Raw genomic sequence first — 9,752 nt, 5'->3', positions numbered from 1 at the left:
AAATGTTTGTATAGAAGACATCTCAAAGAAACAGTTATTATTTGTCATGTGCATTTTCGAATCTATTGTGGCATCAATGTAAATAGGTCTGGTGTATTATATCGTCTATTGTTCCTATTGTTTATGTGCATCTATGTTGTGTACGCGGTCAGGGTTACACTATTGTTGTCCTTTCTCTTTGTTTGTTTTGATGGGGATATTCAGCTCAACTTCAGCCTGATGTTCGCGAAACACACTGCTGTCGTTGTATTCATGGGGCACTGGGTGCTACTTCAAGCTGCATTATGCAGCTTTTTGCCCAGTGTCCCCTTTTTCCACTGTAATGTGTGTGGAGAAATAAATTTTCAATTCAATTCAAACTCTTCCACAGGTATAGATGTCGCAATAACAAATCTTATTAATTCGGATTATACAGCAGGGGTTCTGACAAGTGATCTAAGTGATCATTAGCCGATATACATTGGCACCCGACGTCTATTTCAGAAAGTTAAGGATAGCAATCGTTATTTTGAGCTTCGGAGTATATGCGAATCCTCAATGAGGAAATTGCGAACACTGATCGAACAAGCAGATTGGTCTCCAGTGTATAAGGAGGAAAACGCAGATCTCGCAGAGTACGCGAATCACTTGTCACTATCACACTAAACGTAGTACTTGCAGACTTATCGCCTCTTATCATTACCCATGAATTGCCATCAGAGGACAGGCTTAGCTTCCTTGATATCAGGATTTTATCTCAAGACGATCAGATTTACTGGAAATACGAACCACGTGCCAACAAGCCACTACTCTCGTATGACTCTGCGCATTCCAAACTTGTCAAGAGGGGCATTGACAAGTAATGCTTCACAAATGCCACAAAAAAATCCTGCCCTCAGCTAATGACCGAAGTTTTCGCTCAACAAGTACAGAGGCTAATTGAAGCCGGTTTTCCTGTGCATATCCTTGTAAGTGTTGCCGAAAGGCTCCTAAAGGAGATCTGTTACCCTCATGCTCTACCACCGTCCCACTCACTAAACAAACAGAAACTTGCTGTGATTCCGTAAACTCACGGCTTGTCCCACCGCTTGAAGAAGATTGGACAACGGGCAAAAGTGAGTCATTTTTTAAGCTACAGAGAAGCTGCAGAAACTTTGCCGATTGACAATACCAGGCCCTGCTACAAAGAGTGGGTGCAAGATAAATAATCAAACTAAGTTCCTTAAATATACGGAATCCATTGTGTACAGCATACCATTGACATGTGGAAAGAAGCTTGTAGGTGAAAGTGGAGTGTGCACAAAAGAGCGCCTTCGTGAACATCGCTACAATGTTAAAGAAAAGAAAGGTGGTTTTTTAGATGCGCACTGCAGAAAATGTGAATCCAAGTGTAAACCTCTTTTTCAAGCATGCACGGTCATTGCCAAAAACACTTGTAAACTCACGCGAGAAATAATCGAAGCAGAAATGATAGATAGCTTAGGTGATAACTGCATAGCGAAACCCTCTCTTGGGCTATCTCGTAAGGAATTAGATTACCTCAGAAGCCACTAAACAATTGACTGTCTGCCGCGCTTGCGCAATGTATCGCCATGTCATATATATCTACAGGCTCTCTTCCGCAATAAACTGTTGCAAGTTATCGCTGGTGTGTGTTCTTTCATGTCCTTGTCTGATGTTGCGCTATTTTATACGTCATGCACTACCAACAAGCCCAAACCGCCACCTTGCAGATAAAGCGTACGACCTGTTTCTAGACATTTTTCTATGCTGCTATAAGGCTGCTTTTCTGTTGCTAAGGGCAAAATTGCGGAGGTGGAAAATTCGTAAGCCTGGGATCACTGTAGGGCTTCATCAAAGAATACAACAAAAGAATGCAATGTTTCATAAATTTCTCGTGAGTCGAGATTATGCTTTATTTCTTGAGTTTAAGAGGTTTCGGAACAAATTAAATAGCGGCCTAAATAAAGCAAAAAAAGATTACTATCAATCCTTGTTTTCCAGAATAAAATCTACGCGAAAAGGTATGGAAAGAGGTCAATTCCTTGAAAGGAAAAAACAAGGCTGGCAGCACGATTCAACAGATAAAAATTAATAACATCATATTAGAGGGGCAGCCCCTAGTTGATGCCATAAACAACTACTTTGTGAATGCAGCAATACCTGAAACAGACGAGGTTGAAGACTACTGTACCTATGATGAAACTCGTCAAACGAATTCTCTTGTACTTTTTGATGTCAGCCTGGGTAATAAAAGGATTAAATGCCGAAGCTGCTAGTGGATGTGATGATATTAAGGTAGAACCAATAAAAGGAGTCTCGTCACCTATTAGTCCAATACTTGCGTTCTTAATAAACCTATCGTTTCTGACTGGAATCTTTCCACAGAAATTGAAGGTGGAAAAGCAATTCCTCTCCATAAAGGTGGTCCTATAAATGATATCTCAAATTATCGTCCAATCTCCGTCTTGCCCAACTTTTCAACAATTTAAGAAAAGTGCATCCATAAGCGCCTGATAGCATACCTTAATAAATACAATATACTCTCGCCATCCCAATATGGTTTTCAAAAAAAATAAAACAACAGAAGATGCACTTGTAAAAGTGAAAAATCAAATAATTGATAACCTTGATAGGAGGCTGTACACCTTAGGTATATTTCTCGATTTGCGAAAAGCATTTGTTTCGGTAAACCACCATATCATGCTTAAGAAATTGCACCGATATGGCGTTAGGGTTATTAGCTTCGATTTCTTCCGGAGTTTCTTGACACTGAGGCAGCCGTACGTTTTGTTGTACAAAGTGAGGTCCCAAAAATTACTTACAAAAGCAGGGGTCCCACAAGGCTCAATACTGGGACCAGTTCTATTTCTGTTGTATGTTAATGACATCACTGAGCTAAAACACACTCCTGACATCACACTATTCGCTGATGACACAAGCATATTTTTTACAGGTGGAAAAATTCAGAAAATAAGAGAGGAGGTTAATGCCTATCTGGTAGAATTGTCGCAATGGCTGAAAAAAAAATAAATTACGGCTCAATGCACAAAAAACTAAGTACATAGTATTCACATCCATCAACAAAAACCCAACTGATAATCAGGTAATGTTCGAAGACCATTCCTTGATAAAAGTGCAGGTGCATAAGTTCCTTGGAGTATGGTTTCACGAACATACGTCTAGGAATTTTCATGTCAATCACCTCATTTCGGAACTCGCGCGTACCGTTGGATGCCTAACCAAAATATCCTATATTTTACCTTTATAGTTGAAAAGATCTATGTATTACACGTTGTTTTATTCCAAATTGTTGTATGGCATGCTTGTGTGGGGTACTACCACCAAAGGTTACGAGAGAATATAAATTCTGCAGAAGCGCGTACTTCGAATCCTTGAAAACTACAAAGGCCCAATAAAAAACCCAGCCACGCAACCCCTTTTCTCTAAACATAACATCCTTCCAGGTATAAAAGTATACAATTTAAGGCTAATGCAATATATTTACAAAAAACAGTTGTATACTGAAAAAAATCTGCCATACTTCCTCGAAATATGAAATTAGAAACCCTAAAATAAAGATTAAAAAATTAAGAACTAACTATGGCAAACAGGGTATGGACTACCAAGTAGCCAAAATACTTGACCTACACGAATCGGATATTGACTTCAGCCAGCCAATCAGCGCTTTTAAAAGAACATAACAATTATTGTTCTTCTCAAAAATATTTTTAGAGCCATGAATAAACTACAAGAATCCATAAACCTCCGTAGATGGCTATCATGTAGTCTGTAGCTGCTATTCTGTTTTTACACCACACAATATAAGGCTCAGTTCTACTGGATGGTATTAGTAGAAACTCTCACTTACATACTTTTTTATTCCCTTGATTTCTGACAACTTACTTCCGGCTGTACATGAATGTATCTGTACCCTTCTTCCTTAACAAAATCCCTCAAGTGTATTTGTGTTGTATTGCTCTATTGTATTGTTTAACTGCTGTACTCATGTTGTATTTGATAGTGCAGGAATATGTTTGTGCTAGTGTAGCCGCGTAAGTGTTTTATGTAAAGAAAATGGGATTCTGCCTTGTACCATAAACATATAATAAACGAACCTTGAACCTTAAACTGCATTGGACGTCCAGGCGCCACGACAAGAGCCAACTCTCCGGCGACGCGTACCTGGTGTGGTAGGTGATCCACTTTTAGACCGGGCTTCAAATTCAGTAGGACAGTTCTTGTCGTTGAGCTCTTGTCATTGACGCCTTGGATCCACCATCGCTCTCGCGTAACGTCTGTCACTGCCAAATGCCGCTAATGCCGTCCGGATGTCGTCGTCGGTCACACCATGAAGCATCCAGTGTAGCCGCAGCTTTACCTGCTGGTCTTCCGGGTCGATGATGAGGCAGCGGCGTCTCTTAACTTGCAGCTCATTGAAGGCGAGCAACTTCTTTGCTGCCTCCGTGCTCCGCAGGGTAACCGGCCACACATGGTTGGTTTGGTACGCCCCCAACGCGACCACGTCGGGGAGCGTACCGGTCTCGGCCAGGGCGTTGCGGAAATCCTCGACGCGAAACGGCCTCGCTCGCACGTCTCCGTGAAGAAAAACTGTTGAAAACGACACGTCCTGTTGGCAGTGTCGGCAAAATTCTCTGGTACTCCTTATCTTCGCAGTCATCAATGCTGTTTCCGTGGCCGTCGAAGGCCGCTGTCGCCGCTCCGCTGGAGCCCATGATACTGCGATCCGATCAGCTCGGCTGCCGGAAGCAGAATGACTGAACCGCCGACGCCGACGCTGCAGTCTACCTGGCTAATTCTACACATGGCGAGTACATTTACGCAATGCCTTCCTTATCTGGGTCACACGGGCAACGAACGCCTTCAGCAGAGACGCGCCGCCTCTTTTTCTACACAACTGTCATAGCAAAGCGGACACTAAGCCCAACACGCCAATATAGCATAGCTTTGGTATATAAGCCATATTGTTTTGTGTTTTGTAATGGGGGCAACGCGGATGCTTTGTTGGTATTCTGAAAGGTCACAATAATGGTTCCGTAGTGACTGGCCTATATGAGCCCATGTTCGTTCGCCGGAGGTGAAGAGTGCAAGTTTTTCGCTAAACGTCGGCGGTTCGTGGTTGCTCAATTTAAGATAACTTGTGTTGCCGCTTCTTTGTGCATCATCTTAAGCGCAAATCGTCATCGACTTCAAGTTGCGCGCCCGCCATCGCATACTGCTACGTTTCCTGCTTCTCTCTTTTTTCGAGCAGCTACGGACGGAAACGGCTTACCCAATGACATCGTCGTCATCGCCTCATCATTCTGCTTTTAAATATTGTGTAACTGATCATCTCCAATGATACATAATCATCGCCGTTTGTTGTCCTGAACTCAACTGTAATTCCAATCATTATGTAACACCAAGTTCAATGGAGGGCTTTAAGGAATACAACTGAGCTTAATAACATTTGCAAACCAAGATTATGACCAGCAAAATAATGTTTCCGATAGCCAACATAACTACGTGGTTGGACTTTTCGGTTTTTATTTTCTTAAATTCCGCAGACTATTTTCGTTTTTTATATGTCTTTTATTGGTAACTATTGCTTTCGACGAGAGATGTGCAGTCCTTTTTGGTACTTCAGTGAGGCAATCCTGTGCGGGAAAAAGTCACTTAGAGTCTTTCTCGGTGTTTTTGTCAAATTGTTTAGGAGTAATAAACGTGCAAATTTTAATACAAGGAGCTGAGCTTATAGAAGTAATTGCTATCGCTATTAGGAAAGTCATCATATCATCAGCCTGACTACGCCCACGGCAGGGCAAAGGCCTTTCCCATATCTCTTCAACTAACCCTGTACGTTGCCAGCTGCGGCCACCCTATCCCTGCTAACTTCTTAATCTCATTCGTCCACCTAATTTCATGCTGCTCCCTGCTGCGATTGCCTTCTCTTGGGATCTACTCCGTTACACTTAATGACCAGCGGTCACCTTGCCTTCGCACTAAATGCCCTATCCAAACTCATTTATTCTTCTTGATTGCAACTAGAATGTCATTAACTCGCGTTTGTTCTCTCTCCCACACCACTCTCTTCCTGCCTCTTAATATTAAACATATCATTTTCATTTACATCGCCTGCTGCATTGTCCTCAACTTGAGCTGCACCCGTTTCGACATCCTCCACGTTTCCGCCCCATAGGTGAGTACCGGTAAGATATAATTGCTATATACTTTTATGTTGAGGGATATTGAGAGAACTGCATAAGACCGGCACTCACCTGCCATATCATACCATGCTGAATACGCAGGTTCTCATTCGGATATTAACAAAAGTTGGTCAAAGAAAACAAAACTGCTGGAAGCCAAAAACTCAGGTCGAAGTTTATATCCAAGAACTCGGTTGACGAGTTACAGTTGGGTTGTTTGGCTGGGTTGAGCGAGAGGGCCTTGCAACACGTGGTCTGCGTGTTGGTGGCCGCCATAAAACAGCCGCTCAGTCGTCGTTATAGCCAGAACGTGGTGACTCCCATAGACGATTTGTTGTCATGTCCGACAGGCAACTGATAATTCTACTGAGCCGAGTACCTCCTATAAGCGGTTCGCGAGAGTGAACAATCATAATATATCTAGCAGGCAGAGAGATATTGGTTCTTCCCGGTCTCAAGATGCGTGGAAGCTAGCTAAGTAATAGCTCAATTCGCAAAACTGCGCTGCATATCCAACAATACCGCTGTCACATGGTGCCTTTGGCTTTCCGACTTAGTTCACTGTCAATTCTGGCGGAGAGTAACAGTTTTTTAAACACCAGATATCTATACCTTGCATGACAAGACTGGTAACATTTTTCGGTTAAAACGTCATTTAGCAAACTTAATTCGTCGTAATTTCATCCTTTTTTTTGTGGGTGAAAAACAGAAGTCCGAATTCTACGTGTAACGTTATTTTCGGTTTCGTGTTTAACCTTAACGGAACTTCTCTAATGTAACATGCAAAATTACTCGAACTTATACATACTAATTTTAAAGCATTACTCAAATGTTGGGTAATATCAGGAGTGCGGTGAGATGGTATAGCACACAGGCATTTTTCCATTTCACCTCCATCGAAAGATGCCCACCCCGGCCGGGAAATACAAAATGTGCCAAATGTTGTTCTTATATGTTAGTGATTTACGAGAAATCTACCGTATTTGCCCTTACTATAGCCTGGCGAAGGTTCAGTGTTCACATTGCTTTTTCCTTCAGTTTTTCTTTGTGAAGACCTTCTTTCCTGCGGCAAGAAAGCGCACTGAGAGCAAATATGCTTTATCCCGTTTCTTATTTTTGGGATAGGACCCTTCTACAAACTTTCAGTTTTTAAACAGCTTTTGTTGCATCGTGAAGAAGGAGGCCATTTGTCCTGCTATTAGTCTTAGTGCATACGACCTTCTTATACTGTTTGTGGAGCAAGGAATTTACCCTTGATGTGAAGGATAAAGAAGCGCTCGTTCCCTTAAATTGTGCAAAAACAGAACGTCGACATTTAGCGAAAAACTTCACTATGCAGCGACGGCGAATGAACATCTGCCCGTATGGACCTGGATCAGTTCACTGACACTGTTATTGTGTGGCTGTTCACACTCGAAACAAAACAACCGCATTGGTAGCTCATTTTCTCTCATGCCGAGCGCAGCATAATACTCTGCGACTTATATAACAAGCTACGCTAGCGGCGCATTGGCCAGAGGGTCCTCTTTGCTACGACAGTTGCCCCTCGACAAACACACATGTCTCTACGCAAGGCGTTCGCCGGCCGTGTGAACTAGATAGCCAGGGACGAGATTGCATAAATGCACTCGCCACGTGCAGAATCGGCCTTGAGGACGGCGTCGTCGGTGTCGGTGGTTCAGTCAGAGGTCGTCATTGTTTTTGTAGCATTCTAGAGGGACACCTAGCCACCTAAGCCAGCTGCACGAAACGCGAGAAAAAGCAGACAGGTGGAAGGGGGTTCCCCTTTCTTTCTTCGCCAGGGCCACAGTGTGCAATCTTTTTTTTGTAAGTAAGTTGTGGTATTTGATGCAGGTACTGCACTGCTCGCGGCTGAATGTGCAAAGGCTACACAGAGTGTTCGCCACCTTTATATGGGCATCGCAATGGGAGTGGTTTAGTCGAACGAACTTGTTCAGAAGGGTGAAAGACGGCGGTCTTAGCCTGTCGCATCTCTTTGTGCGACAGCTCGTTAATAGGTTTTTTTTTTTCGCGACACGAGCGATCCTTTTTTACGCACAGTGTGCCAAGACAGATTAAGAGGTGCGTTGCCTAGTTTTGTTGTTGGCACAAATGGAATGCATGGATCCATTTCAGGTTTTTTCAAGGAGGTCGGGACTAGTGTACGATTCTTGTCGGCGCGTTTTTCGATTGATTATCTTTCTTCAGTGAAAAAAACTACAGTGTACAAAGATGTGTGTGACACCATTTTTCCGGAACCATTGTACAGAGTCTTGCATAGTGGAGAACCCGGTCAGAATGTTTTAAAAAGGGTAAAGAGAATGCAGGTGACGCCTGGAATGCAATCCTTTTTCTTCAAGCTACACACTTAAAGAAATTCCTAGAGCAACGGGGCTTTTTCTTACCGTGGGGAGCTGACTGTATGATATGCAAACAGCCCGAAACTATAGATCATGTTTTTCTGCATTGCTGGGAAGGTGTGTACTTTTGGGATGTTCTGCAGCGAACGGTCAAAAAAGATTTTCCACTGGGCCCACACGGCATTAGATACCTAGCAATAAACAATGAAGACGGAATTCCATTCGACCTCATAATGCTGGCCAGACTCCACTCTGTATGGCGCTCCCGCATGGCCGGTTTCCATTGTGATCCGGATGCGAGGCCCGCACGGATGTATTTTCGCGAGAGTATAGCGAGATTTGTTGAAGTGCAGAAGTCGCTTGAGCCTGTACCACAGTGGCTGCCGAGAGTAGAAGCCTTGACAGCGCTGAAAGAATTTTAATATGACAACGTCTGTACAAAGCTGATTGCTGAGGCATTTTTGTCTGCCTTATTTTTCGTTTCTATTTCTGTGTACCATCATGTGTTACTGCGCACTGTCGGAGACCGGCAATAAAGAAAAAAAAAGCGTCGGTGGTTCAGTGGTAGAATACTCGCCTGTCACGCGGGTGGCCCGTGTTCGATTCCCAGCCGACGCACTCTTTATCGTTTTTCTTTTTAAAGACGTCTAGCGCAGCTTTCAACAGCACGCTTACTAAACACACACAAGCGCCGGTACGCAAGCCGTTTAATGTCCCGATGCGGCACGTGGGCTGTGAAGAGGGCGTGGTAGAGAACTCCCCATTTATTTAGATCACCTTGGGTTCCTTAACTTCCAGGTAACATCAGTACATTGCAGCAAGGTTGATTCCTTCATTTCGTGAAAAGTTAACAGATTGCTGATAATTTCCTTTATTGCCAACGCTTCTGCAACATTATGTATTTAAGTTCATTTATTTTTATTTTTTATTCATTCAAAATACCTACATATCGCCCTGGTACCTACATAACGCAATTATTGAACGATGTGCCATGAGCCATATTGATAAGTTGGCAATAATGAAAGTATTGTAACCAAATAAAAGGGCTGAGGATGCAATCTATGACAAGCATGATCTAACAGATTAACTTCAAAGCACTACTTGTTGAGGAAGACCTTTGCTGTAAGAATAACGCGGAAAGTTCGCGACAACAGTTCTCGAAATATGTTTGTAATGTTGTTTTATAGTTATGCCTCAAAGATTACAA

The 9,752-nt window shown here is 42.9% G+C and overlaps 1 non-coding gene across 1 annotated transcript; it reads left to right on the top strand.

The window, feature by feature from the left end:
- The first annotated feature begins 9,092 nt into the window (after positions 1-9,092).
- TRNAD-GUC (transfer RNA aspartic acid (anticodon GUC)) lies at positions 9,093-9,163 on the top strand. The gene has a single exon. It is a non-coding gene; the product is annotated as a tRNA-Asp (tRNA).
- The last annotated feature ends 589 nt before the right edge of the window (positions 9,164-9,752 follow it).

This window comes from Amblyomma americanum, chromosome 4 (genome assembly GCF_052857255.1).
Source record: "Amblyomma americanum isolate KBUSLIRL-KWMA chromosome 4, ASM5285725v1, whole genome shotgun sequence".
Lineage (NCBI taxonomy): Eukaryota > Metazoa > Arthropoda > Arachnida > Ixodida > Ixodidae > Amblyomma > Amblyomma americanum.
Note: the sequence above shows the minus strand (reverse complement) of the source record. Positions and strands in the feature narration are given on the sequence as shown.